This window comes from Hippoglossus hippoglossus, chromosome 12 (genome assembly GCF_009819705.1).
Source record: "Hippoglossus hippoglossus isolate fHipHip1 chromosome 12, fHipHip1.pri, whole genome shotgun sequence".
In the NCBI taxonomy this organism is placed as follows: Eukaryota; Metazoa; Chordata; class Actinopteri; order Pleuronectiformes; family Pleuronectidae; genus Hippoglossus; species Hippoglossus hippoglossus.
In genome coordinates, this window is record NC_047162.1 from 5438185 (window position 1) to 5451858 (window position 13674).

General features: G+C 39.3%; 1 long non-coding RNA gene across 1 annotated transcript in view; it reads left to right on the forward strand.

Annotated features, from left to right (window-relative positions):
- LOC117771270 overlaps window positions 1-4862 on the forward strand; it is a 144755-nt gene extending 139893 nt beyond the window's left edge. Inside the window, exons 4-5 of the long non-coding RNA XR_004615561.1 lie at window positions 1286-1292; window positions 4831-4862. This is a non-coding gene — a long non-coding RNA (uncharacterized LOC117771270). The remainder of the gene's footprint in view (window positions 1-1285; window positions 1293-4830) is intronic.
- Window positions 4863-13674: the final 8812 nt, after the last annotated feature.

Consider the following 13674-nt stretch of genomic DNA (forward strand, 5'->3'; position numbering starts at 1 on the left):
AACGTTCTGTTACTGAATTTGAACAATGTTGGAAATAGTTTGGATCATGACAATACAAAAATCAACAAAATATATAACATAGGTCTAGTGGTTTTTAGACGTTTTAATGAAGAATTGCTTAGCCTAAACTACAACACAAGTGACAGTGATCTAACACCACCCGTTTCATATTAATCATTATGTTTATATGATGCTCATTCGTTTTTTCTTGTTACGTTTTTTCCAAGCAAAAAGGAGGAGGTAGTAAGAGTAGATGGTCGGCATCTTAAGTAGCGTGTGGGATTATGTTTGCATAACAAAGGCTATTGATGCGACTCTATCTATTTCTTGAAATTGCCCTCAAGCTATAGAGTCCAGGCACACAGTTGGCCCGTGATTCAGTCAAAACTCCATGGTCTACGTTCTTCCTTTCAGCTGCTAAAAATATGTTCTGACAATAAACAAGTTGGGCATTAAAAGCACAGCAAGCACAAAGCGGTTGTATTCTCTAAGCTCCATGACTTCACCTAAGAGACCTAACAAGCACAGACAGGTTGATTTCAGAGGTCAAACAGTCCTGATTGTGGTTTTGGTTATGTCTTTAAAAAGTAAACTCATCATGAGTCATAGTTCAAGACTGTTGACTTTTTCAGTGGCAAACCAAGATCAGGATCTTTCCCTAAACTAAATCATAACCACAAAACTCTTAAATCACTCTCGACAGATATAAAGAACAAATTAAAATAGAATGGCACAATACCAGACAATACCACCAAGGCCCAATAGATCTTACTGCACCAAGTTGTACACACTAATAGATATCAGTTCCCTAAATATGACTTTTTTTCATCAAGATCCATGAATTATTCGCTGGGAAATCTGTGAAAATATCCAAAAATGTTTAATAAGGTGAAAAAAATGTCTAGGTTCTTTCTTGGCCCATATCCCATCTAGTTTTGTAGAAATCCATTTTGAAGATTTTGTGTAATCCCGCTGACAAACAAACGGACAAAGGGCGAAAACAAACCAAAAAACTTGGCGGAGATAGTTTTCAGTCCAAATGTTATAGATCTGTTAAATGTCAACGTTTTGTGACTTGTGACTGGATGTTAGCGATGGAGGGAATTTTCATGGATAACTGATTACAGTAAACTGACTGTGTGTCACGCTCCGGTGGCAGAGTTGACAGCAACTCACAGCTCAAATTGTAATAACAGCCGGCTCTCTGTTGTCGAGGACGTCTCACTACTTTTGTCCATGCCAACGGATTTAACCGATGGATCAAAGGTAGAAATTATATTCACAGGGAGGGAGTTAAAAATTCCACAAAGCATAATCATTGGAAACAAAATGATTAAATGCCCCTGAGGACAGGAGGAGTCAAAAACAGTTGAAAGCATTATACAGGAGGAAAAAAATACCAAGATATATTTTTCTTCGTATTTGTGGAAAATTATAAGTGATGAATGAACATTCAACACAGGGACAGGATTAAAATTAAAATTGGGAAAGTACATTTTTCACTTCGGGGGCCTTTAACAACATTTCCCTATCTTATTAATATTTTTTCAGACGAGAGATTCAGACGCAGCAACATATGTTGTTTCTTTCAAACTGCCCTTAAACTAAAGCAAGAAGACAAATAGGGGATTTCTACTCTTCTGGTGTAAATAGCTGCAATCTAATTTCAAAGTGTGGAAGGACAAATTTCCAGACATGAGCAGCAAGTTAATCTGTATCTCTCTGATCTCACCGCCTGCCTGTCAATCGAAGGGAGGGGCCGCAAAGCGACTTAGGTATAATTTAGCATGACAGCCTTCCTGGTGGCAGCTGGGGTGAAGAGTTCACTGAGACAAACAGATGCCGTGCGTGCGAGAGAGTTCAGCAGCGCTTAGATTTACTGTATATGGCCGACATTTACTCTTTAATTAGAGCAAAAGAAGCATCTGAGAGTTTGACGATTTACAAAACACAGGAGTGATTGTTCAGAGACTTGGGCACAAGGAGGTCAAGTAGCTGTAGCACAAGCACATCCATTCAAAGCCTTGAAAAATCAAGTGTGGCTACGCAACAAAACTTCTTTTATTTAGATCCCAGCCCATTACATTGAACCTACTGTCTCTTATACTGCGTCCTGACACCGAGAGAATGTCTTTTGACAAGGGTGAACAGAACTAAAACAGAGGATGACCCAGGCCTGGAGCAGCACAGACCAGACAGGGAGCGGGGGGCCCCGGAGGCGGTGGATCCATGACAGCGGATGAGGCCGGAAAGAGAACGGAGTGAAGCCACAAACAGTATGGGTGTGATAATGGATTCCCACATTTGGTCCATCAAGGTCTGATGAGAAATGGGATATGGCAGCAGCTTGGCACGGGAAGTAGAAAATCTGGTTTGAAGCGAGGCATTGAGCGAGCCGGTGACTCTGTGCTTGGTGGCAGGCGCTTGAAGCTTGTGCTGGGGATTTTGGAGACTTCCTAAGGTCACAGTGTATATAGGGTGGAAACACATGGTTTCAATGTGGGCCTCCGACGTTCAGAGCACATTGGTGGCCTCAGTTTTGCACTTGTAACTCTGGAATTACTTGTGGTTAGTGAGGAAATAGAGACAAAATAGGTTTCTGTAGGAGTCGGCAATCCCAAGATCTCACCATTTCCATTTCCCGTTTACGCACTGTTCCGCCCCCGTTACCCTCCGTGTGTGTGTGTTCTGTGTGCTGAATTCCTGTAAAGTTCATGGGTACCGCTGGCTGAGAGCCTGCAGGGTGGAAAACCATAAATTACCTGAGAGGGACATGAAGACACCAGCATCCACACAATTTTTAACAGAGAATTTCGAAACAGCAGGATGGCGTCACTCTTCAGTTATTTGCAGCGGAGGGGCTGACGCACAAATGCACACAGAGTCAAAACATTTGTCTTTGAATAAGTACAAAACATGATTTTAAATGCAAATTTGACAAAGTGACAAAATCTGAAAGCCGATTTGTACCGAGGCCGACTTTCTTAGTTTATTATTTTTCACAGCTTTGAAAATACTGCTTTCAGCATATATTGAAATACAGAGGAATTGTACTCTAATGTTTTGGCATGAAAGGCCCTGTCACGACAGAATAACAAAATGTCACAGTAAAATAAACAGATGTCAACTGTTACGTTAAGTGGTGGATGATGCACAATCCCATCTGTGATTGAGGCAGAAAAACACACTTTGCTTAAGGTTAGGGTCAGATTGAGGTTTTGGTTAAATATAAATAACCAGGTTGTGTCTGAAGATACTTTTTATGTATTTCACCAGACCATGATCTTTCCCTAACGACAAGTGCAGTGAGTGCCTAAATATGAATATTAAAACATAATAATAGTCAAGTGGCTATTGTAGTACATGTTGAGTAATAATATATATGCATCTTGACAAATATATTCATATAATCAATTCCTTCCCTGTAAATAGAAAATGTAATTTGGCCACAAAGCTTTTTTAGTTCATAATTTTGTATTGACCTATTTGTTTGTGAAGTGTACTTGGGTTCACATGACAGGAATTTGTTATTTCTGCTATTATTGTTCAAACTTTCCACAAAACCTATTGAAGTCGTCTTAACAATATGTAAGCGAGTCCTGATAAAGTAAAAAGTGAAATCTAAAAACTGACATGTCTTTCTTAAAAATAGAAGCATTATATAATGTAAGGTATTTTCAAATCAATTAGAACCAGTTCAATTGATTAGAACTTGACTTAAAAAAACAGCCCTATGTTCACTGGTAATGATGATGATAAATATGAGAGGAACATCCAGACACGAATAACTACAACGTCTTCTATCTAAAGCCAGTTTGTAGGAACATTTAACACAGAGACCCAAACAAGCACATTCAGTCACCATGCAAACACAGGCAAACATCGTTACTCACAAGCACACATGCAAAGTGTGTACAGTACTGAAGAGAGCACATGTCCACACACACTTACACACACTCTTACGCACACAGCAGAAAATGAGATCCAGGTGGATGGTGAGTTTTGATTTTTGTTTGCTCTCAGCAGGGTGTTTGGGGCGTTGAAAGGGTAAAAAACAACACTCTCCGAACACACACACACACACACACACACACACACACACACACACACACACACACACACACACACACTTCAAGACATGAGCAAAGAAAAGGTGCCCTTTGACTCGGTCTGTTAGTCTAAACCCAAGCCTGGACCTCAAACCCTGGGGCATGCTGGGAGTACAACCAGGGGCAAAGGTCACTGTGGTGGGCAGTGAAGCGAGGTGACAGAGGGGTTAAAGAGGGGTAACAGAGAAGCACGGCTCTTTTATTTGCCCCTTGACATGATTATTACCTCTTTAAGACCCGTTATGAATCACTCTTTGCCCTGCTGGTAATGTTGCTCTATGAATGGCATGTCGGTCCATTGGGTTGGTCCACCACTTGGGAAATGAAATATCAATATCTATGTACTTCCTGGATGGATTGGCTTAACATTTTGTCCACACAAGTCTTATCAACCACTCAAAGCGCTTTCCAGTACAACGCTTCTATACTCAGCACTTTTTCTATCTCACAACATTAATACAATGCCAGTACAGCCATCAGGGACAATTTGGGGTTCAGTATCTTGCCCAAGGATACTTTGGAATGCAGACTGTAGGAGCCAGAGATCAAACCACTGACCTGCTAGTTAGTGGATGACGTCCGCTCGCCCCCTGAGCCACAGCCGCCCCCCAAAAGTTCCTTCTTCCCCGCTGAGTCTGCCAACCCCCGATCCCTTGGCTGTGGGCTAGGGACAGTAGACTCTCCTTCATCCATTCATGCGTATCATTAATTAGATGACGAGGCATTTGGCTACCTTAAGAGAGTCATAGTTACGCTCGCTGTTTACCCGCGCTTCATTTAATTACTTTGCTTTGACACTAAGAAGACTGGGCAGAAATCACATCACATAAACACCTCCAGCGGGCCTTCGTTTGGATGCTAACATGGTAACCTAAAAATGATGTGTACTAAATACAACATGTTAGCATGTTATAAAAAGCACAGACTCACAGAGCCACGTGGGTTTGCTGTTCACTCTTTGTCCCGTTTAGCAACATAGAGACAACAGGGTCACATGGTCGGTAATTATATTTCTCTAAATGGAAACACAAAATAAGTTTTTGCTGTTTGTGCAATTTCTATATTGAATCCTGCGTCCATTGATGTGGAGTCTGGCTGCATGTAGCTGCATGCCTCATGGAGCCTGTCTGCATGAGATGAGTTAATACACAGTTTCAACAAGGTCCTCACATCACACACCCATAAATCCCCTTTATGACAGATTAGAGAGAGCAATGGTTTTTCCACTCGTTTACCTATAAATACAGCAACACGCTCAGCTGGTTTATGCTTCTCTGTTCAGATGATGGAATGGGTGAGCTGATGTTTATAGCTGTCATGGAGCAGCAGTAAAAATGTCTCTTACTGGCCACAGTCCAGGCGAACTTCAAAGCAATAAGAAAATAGAGCCGCTCCGTAATGGAAAAGCAAAACAGCTGCGTGCGATATGATTTAGCTCGTCTCCTTTCAGACTGTGTTCTGCTGTGAGAGAGAACAAACAAGGAACTTTAGAGAATATTTCCTGCTGCGCGCTGAAGAGATAATATTTCTCATGCCAGTTTTGAGGAGTTCATGTCACACACATTTTATGTTTTGCAACAGAGAGAGGACGAGTGAAGAACAAGAATGTACAAAGGGAGGGAGGAAAGGCGAGTGGCTGTGCGAGACAGAGAGGAGGTTGGAAAAGGAGCCCGGCGAGCTGTCAGATCTGATGTAGGCGTTTTTTCTTGACAGCTGTAATTCTCCAGCCTACAGAATTTCATCAGCTACAGCAGTTGCATTTAAGCTGTGCCGCGGGGCAGCGGCCCTTTCAAGTCTCCTTCCTCTGACAGGTAGATTTATTAGTCCTGAAATTTGTACAGATCACAAGTCACTCATGGCAAGCTGTCGGCGTGTCAGAGGGGCCTTCTGGCATTCTTAAGGTGGATCTGCCCGGAAGAGGGTTTATCCCTTTCTCTCTCTCTCTCTCTCTCCTCACCTGACTCATTTCATACCAACCCATTTAAAAAAAAAAAAGGGGGGGGGGGGGGGGGGTGAAAATGTGAGGAGCACAGGGAAAGGCAGGAGAGGAGACAAACGTCAGTTATCAGTTATTCTGGCAGGAGACCAGACAGCTTGACTGATAAGTAAGAAAAATGGAGGATTTAAAAAAAGACTAGACTAATGTTACAAAATAAGACTTTTTAAGGGAAATCACACTCTTTTGGTCCAGGCTGAAGTATTTCAACAACTGTAGTGCTGGTAAAAACAATTTAGAAACTTGATTTTGGGAATTTACTAATGTGTAGCAGGTCATCTTAGTTTAGCGTGTCAACAGACAGCATACCAGTTTTACTGGTATTTGGTCACAAACCAAAGCACTGGACTATTTACTAGTTTGACCTAATGGTGCTGGATGAAAAGTCAGGGAATCATCAAAGTTGAAACCGACGTTGAGGCCATCTATCCAATAGCTGCTGAGACGTTTGTGTCTAGAAAACCAACCAAGTGGAAACCCCCTGTGACATCCCCCATTGGTTGAGAGCTGCCGTTTTGAAGACTTGAGTTTGGCACTTTGTCCAGCGCCATTTTGGTTTATTGAAACCAGAAGTAACCATATTTGGAGGAGTGGGGGGTGGAGCCTGACTGAGAGCTTGGTGACACTGCGCACCCAACGACACACATGTGACCTGCACCTATTGGACAGTACAAGATGTCAATCACACGATATCTGTGCCCTAATGTCTATTTGACTCTAATTGATTGTACTAACTGAACATCATGGTTTACTGGAGAAGACTATCATAATGACATTATAAGTCAAATCTTTTTCTCATAGACTTTTATATAAACTAACTTCTTTTGACAATCAATGGTGTCGCCCTCTGTTGGTCTTTGGAGAAAATACAGGTGTCAGGCACATTCGCATTGCCTTTGCAAAATCTATGTTTGTTTCAATATAGAATATGAAACCAACATTGTCACCAGGACATCCAGCTAAAAATAATGACAGTAAAATGTCCACAAAAATGATCGATGTAGCTGTCGACAAACATCAACTGTTAAACTAACATACTTTTTCAATATTTTTTTAAATAAAGTGAAATGAAACAGAAATTCAGGAGGATTATCAGGCATACAAATTATAAAAAAAAGTTAGATAGAGCATGGTGTTTGCAGGGACAGTTTGGATTAAACTCTGCATTCAATTGCACTCTTTGACTACTGAACACTCGGTTAAAGTGAAGTATCATATTCAAGGGGATTTATTTTACACCAATGTCATCATTTGTGTGGTTGTCAGGTTCATTTAACTGTAAAGCTACAACCACAAGTCTGTGTTTGTAGAAATAAACATGACTGTTCCTTTTAGGCAAATACATTTATTTATCTGCCTCCCAAGTCTAAATCTACCAACCGCGGTGATTTGCTTTTTCAGTCAGTGAAACAGTAACATCCACCTTAAACACCCTGTCATATTACCAGCAGAATTATAGCTGAATGCTGAGAAGGGACAAAGAGAAGAACAAGAAAAATCACAAGCAACAGTTAGAAAAACGAAAGAGCAAGACGGAGAGGGAGAGAAAGCACTCTGGGGTCCATCTTTCAGTTCCACATCTGGCCCTGATATTTCAGAGTTAATTAGTCATGCCGGGGCTGTGTGGAGATAAATCTATCATGCTGCAGCGCACAAACCATTTGAGAAATGAAAGGAAGTGAGGAGATATACACAGACCGAGCTCCTTCATAAATCACTGGCCCAGATTAAAAACAGACACAGCCGTGATGAGAGGACAAGGCTGGCCCTGGACTTTGTCACACAAAAGCACACTGTAACATGTGCGCGCACACATCACACACGCATTGAAGTGTGTTTTTATGTATGTGTGTATAGGTGTGTGTTAAATGTTGCACTTAAGAGTGTGAAAAAAGTTGCTAAAATACATGAAGAATTATGGATCAATGGTGAAAAAACATAACTAAAAGTTATATATTAATGGAAAATCAGCTGAAAAAGTACTGGATAATGGTAAAAAAAGGCGATATTAGGTTAGTCGTGTAGCTATTTGCCTTTTGCTAGTTATTATTAGTTATGGTAGATATAGTTGAATATCCATGGTTGAATAGGATGAATAGTTGAAGTAGGTAAAGGTTAGCTAGCTACTGAAAGTAATCCATCCATAGTTAGTAATAATCCATTTATAAAGTAAATTATAAAGTAATTAAATAACAGGATAAAGAGGCTGAATTTAACTGGTCACTTGAGAGTAATGGATATTGTTATAGTTAGTTAACAGGTCATGGATATGGTTGATGTCCAGTAGGACTACAAATGCAAACTTGACCAACCAATTCAAACAAAGACAGTTAAAGTGTAGGGAAGTAAAAAATCTAAATTTTTTTGTATAATTAATTGTGTTAATTTTTCATATGAACATGACGGCTGGTGTTGAACGGTTAATCTGACATGGCTTTAATGCATGCATATATAAATATTTAACTACAACATAACTTGACTCGGTTATATTAACAAATATAACACTCAGGTATTCTTAAATGTGGGATTTCCACTGGACTGATCAGCTTGAGGAGCTGTTGAACGTTTACACAGTAAAACAAATATATATGTACTGCGGTCTCACCATCTGCTGCTGATCCCGACAGTATTTCACTCAGAGGAAGGAGCTGAGGCCACAACCACGAGGACAAAGTGTGAGAGAAGAACAGGGCCGGGGAGCACAGGTCCGTTTCACAGCGGACATTTTGACTTGTCGCCGTAGGAACAGCGCAGGTGTGACTGATCACATCAACAGTGAATCTGTTCTGTTGGGGTCAGAATCACTAACTCACTTCATTATTCACTCCTGTGATTCTCCTGCTCTGACACGTCAAAATGTCTGCGGTGAAAAATACACTTTGGCTGTGTCCGAAATCACCCACTCACTCACTAACTCTACTCACTATAAAGGGACTTCTAAGTAGATGACTATAGTGAGCTTAAACATTTCAAGTTTAAAAATAACTACGAGAATTATAAACAGAAAAAATGCAATATTTATGTATTAAGTAAAAGTAAGATGCTTCCGGACTGTATGCAGAGGTTGTTTTAAATAACGTTAATTGTAAAGATAACAGCTGAAAAGGAGTATGTTGAGTAGTTTTGAAAATAAAAAGATGTAACACACCATTTAGATTTTTTCTTTATATTTAAAAGATGACAACAAAGATACAACTGAGGTATGAACAGTGAGGTATGAACACAACACCCAATATATAGTATCTTAAGTATATTTACATAAGAATATCAATAAGGTAAGGTTAATTTGCTGTTTAATAGTCATGGTTAAATGACATTTTTTGTTGATTCATTAACCCAACACAACCAACTCCCTATTCGCTTACTCAATGCCATGCCACTTCTTCCTTTCCTCCCGTCAAACCTACTACGACCACTAGAGGTTTCCTAACTATAAAACATAACTATAGGTTGTAATAACACAGATAACCTGTGCGTTGTTTTTTTATCAGGAGGTCAGTCTCACATAGCCACAACCTTTCTCTAACCTAAAACAATCACTGTAATCACATGGACGCACGCAGGGCATCACATATTACGGTTTTGAGCTTGATTCATATTATAGTACAAAATAGTTTAAATACAATGTAATTGAGATTATAGTTGACAAATAATGAAGAGAACTTAAAGTCACCTCGACCTTTACTTTAAAGCTGGATGAGGATTTATAGGTATGGAGAATTTACGATGAGGTTAGCTCTGGGTAAGGATGAAGGTTAGGAAAAGGACAGGGTCAGAGGTTAAGGCAGGAAAAGTGCTGAGTATTAAAGGGAACATGTGTGTTTTAAAAGGGGGAGAGGGTGCGGTGACAGGAGGCAGTGAAATGAGGGTAAGGTGAAAATAATAAAAACCAGTGATGGAAAGTAAGAGTTCTGTTCTTAAATACAATTTTACGGCACTGAGTATCTCCATGTCCTGCAACTATATACTTCTATTACACTATTTTACACATTGTTAAAGGTTTAAAGAGTGGATCGAAACCTTTGTGACTAAGACCACCTCAGGTGTCCATGAGCTGGTAGCAATGGGTAGGTTAAATTATCCAATACTTGACTGAAAAGCAAAGATCAGAGAAAAGTCCAAATAAAAACAAATAATAAATAAATAAATAAAATTAAATCAATCTGTTTTTCATCATCTAACAACTTTCCAAATTAATTGGCCCTTTGGAGGGACCCAACCCCCAGGTTGAGACCCCTGGATTAGACATCTGTATTTTATATAATAATTAAAACTAGATCCAACTCAAACAGCTACAGCAATATAATACTGTTTAGGCAATGATGCATAAGTTGGAGGGACAATTTTTCTACAGAACGAATACTTCTACTATTGAAACTTTAAGTAAACACTTCTGTAACTATACTGAAATAGTACTTCCACTACTGATGATTATGTACATGTATATATGGGTAATTTTCCTTTCATTATACACAAAGTAGATGATATGCAGAGTCCTGTTCTTGGCCTGAAGCGCTCCTGTGTCACTCTTTTTTTCCATGTACTGTCCTGCAGGAACAGAGCGGACATGTAAGGCAGCCGATAGCCATCTGACCGGGAAACACTAAATCACAGATGAAACAGCAGGGGGGGAAGCTGTAAATAACACATTACAAAGAGCCCGTTGAAAGCTCAGGAACGTTGAACTGCCATGACATCGTCCCTCATAGGCCACCATCAAAGCCGGCCCGGGCAGGAAGACGTCATTCCCACTTCCTGTCTGCGTCACCCAGGGGATGACAGCACAACTGAGGTGTGAAGGAAAATCACATTTTTTTAATGTTTGGATATATTCTTCCTTCCAAGGACGTGTGAATCTATTGTGACTGTGCTCACGACAGTTTCTCTGAGCTGATGAAAAGAGATTACAATGGCACCGGAATCACATTTGTATGAAAGTGAACTCTGACCATGATAAAGCTGTTGTCGTGGAAACACTGATGATGGGTTTGTTGGTGTCAGGGTTGGTTTAGTTAAAACAGAGGAAGACAAAGGACATTTCCAAACTGTAAACACCTCTCAACGGCTAATGTGCCCTTATGCATATTGTGCAAACTCAGTTTTTAGGTATGTACATGTTTTGTTTTTTTACATACAAATAATACTATTGTAAGCAAGTTTTATAGATTGCATTTCAATGTAGTGAAAAATGCTTTACAAGACAGTGCAATCGTGTAATCAAGTGTTATGATGCTGCATCTGACAATTAGCACAAAACCCAAACTTCAGCTGAGGCAGATGGGAATGTCATTAGTTCTGCAGGAATTTGATTGGTTTTATAGCGATGCATCAAATGGTTGTTAAGATGTGTCACTATAAAACAGAAAAAATATCAAACTGCAGGTGGCATTAGATTGGATCCTGTTGCAATGATCTGAATGTGATGATTATATGACTATAATAAGTTCATTATAAGTGTTTGGATCGGGGGCAGACGATGATGATGTGAGAGGGAGGCAAAAGTCCTTTTTTTTTATCTATTCACTTCTTAACATTTATTTGGTAGGTGGAAAGCTATGGGTCTTAAATGAGGTGCAGAGCTTTGGTGTGCGGTGTCTTCAGTGTAGAGGTAAAAAGGAGGCCATGGCCACACGGGATCTAATCAAGAGGTATTATGAGCAGGATAAAGAGAAGGGGACCAAGGACTGAACCCTGGGGAACGCCATTACAATTTTAATTTGCCTGTTTGATTATTTAAATTTGGAAGTGGTCAAACAGTGAAACAGAGAGGTCCTTCTAATGATATTAGGACAACCAAATATTTTCTCCTAATAATGCCTTTCAACTTATATAAAGCATTAATAAATGACTAATAAACCTTTCATAAAACCATAAATTAGAGCTCAGAAATGCTTCATAAATGGTATTTTTCAGAAAGTGATACCAGCTGAGTATCATCATGGGTGCGTTCGATGTGTCACATTGCCAGGATGCAGTTAGTGAATGCGAGCCCCATTAGCCCCAGATCACCAGACTTGTTAGCAGCAGCACCTTCTGCAATAATTTACAACCCTTTCATTTCAACAGAATGTGTTCCTTGTAGTCTATAATGGAAGTAATCCATTCTGCCTGTCAGCGCGGGAAAACACTTTGTTTTCTGTACAAATTGTGTTTTGGTGGAAGATACTGGGTTAGAGGGCTAAAATTGTTTGCCATCAGTATATATCATATATGTAGGTTTTCTTGACAGGAGTCTTTCTATTTTGTTGTGCTGAGGATAAAGGATGTACAATATATTATTTCTATATAAACATGGATTTCACACAGAAAAAGACATGATGCAAATATTCACAGAGGTTTATATTCATCAGTGGTGGAAAGTAGCTGAATTCAATTTTATTTATATAATTTTGATTTAATTAAGTATTTCCATTTTATTCTCAATGTTGGACTATAACTAGTAGTAATTATATAGATCAAAATTCTACATATAAAACCTACAGTATGATGAGCGCCTAAATTATGAGACAGTTGTAGATTGTTGTGTCCAGATGTACATGAAATAATACAATTTTGCAGTAAAATTATATTTTACGAGTCCTACATTTTCCAGCTTATTTCATGGAAGTCATCGTCAGTTTCAGAAACAAAACTAAGGGATTTCTAATGAAGCTGAAAACTGTAGATCAATCTGCAATTTAACTAGTATGCAGCATAAATATCACTTAAACAAATACTCGGTAGCAGCTTTATGATTTATGGCAGCTTAAAGTCAGTGTAGATTTTTCTAAGAAACTCTTACTCACTAACTACATAATGTTCTCTTTTTTTCTCATGAACTTGCATATGAGAGTGTGTTTCATGACTGTCACAACTAATAGTTTCTCCATATCCATTATATTTATAATAAATGAAGAAAAAATATGTTTTCGCGGAAATAGTTCCATGTGGTAGATTCATGCAGCCGACTACCGTGGGTAACAAGAAGACATTTGTTTGTTTTAAAGGGCCACAAGTCTAAAAATGTGTGGAACCACTGACAGAAATAGAAAAGGGGATTTTTTGGCATCATGAGTAGTTTTACATGGGATCCTTTGGACAGTATTCAAGCAGCAAATTCAACATTGTTATACTATATGACGTTGTTATGCAAAAACATCTTAGAAAATATTCCTGAAGATATAGGATGATGTTAGGTTTCATTTGGAATCATGTTTTGTCCAGTATTCACTCTCTTCTTACTCTAGGTTTGGTCTCTACCAACTCCTGAGGGAAATCTCTGGGTCTTTAGCTGCTAAATGTTCCACTGTGTTCACCAGCTACTTTTTAACTGTGTCTGCCGACTGTTTGGTGCTGAGCAGGTGTGCACAGCAGTGGCTTTTTTGGGAGCCATATTCCTGCTGTCACAACACACAGAGAATGGTGGGCATGAAATAGACCAGCAAAGTTGCAGGGAAGAAAACCAAAACAATGAGCGAGTTCACATTGAACATGATCATTTTTTCCAGTGTCCCTATATAATATTGCTTTGTGAAGATTTAAGTACACGTGTACATTTATGAGACAACATTTTTGAATGTTGGAGTTTTA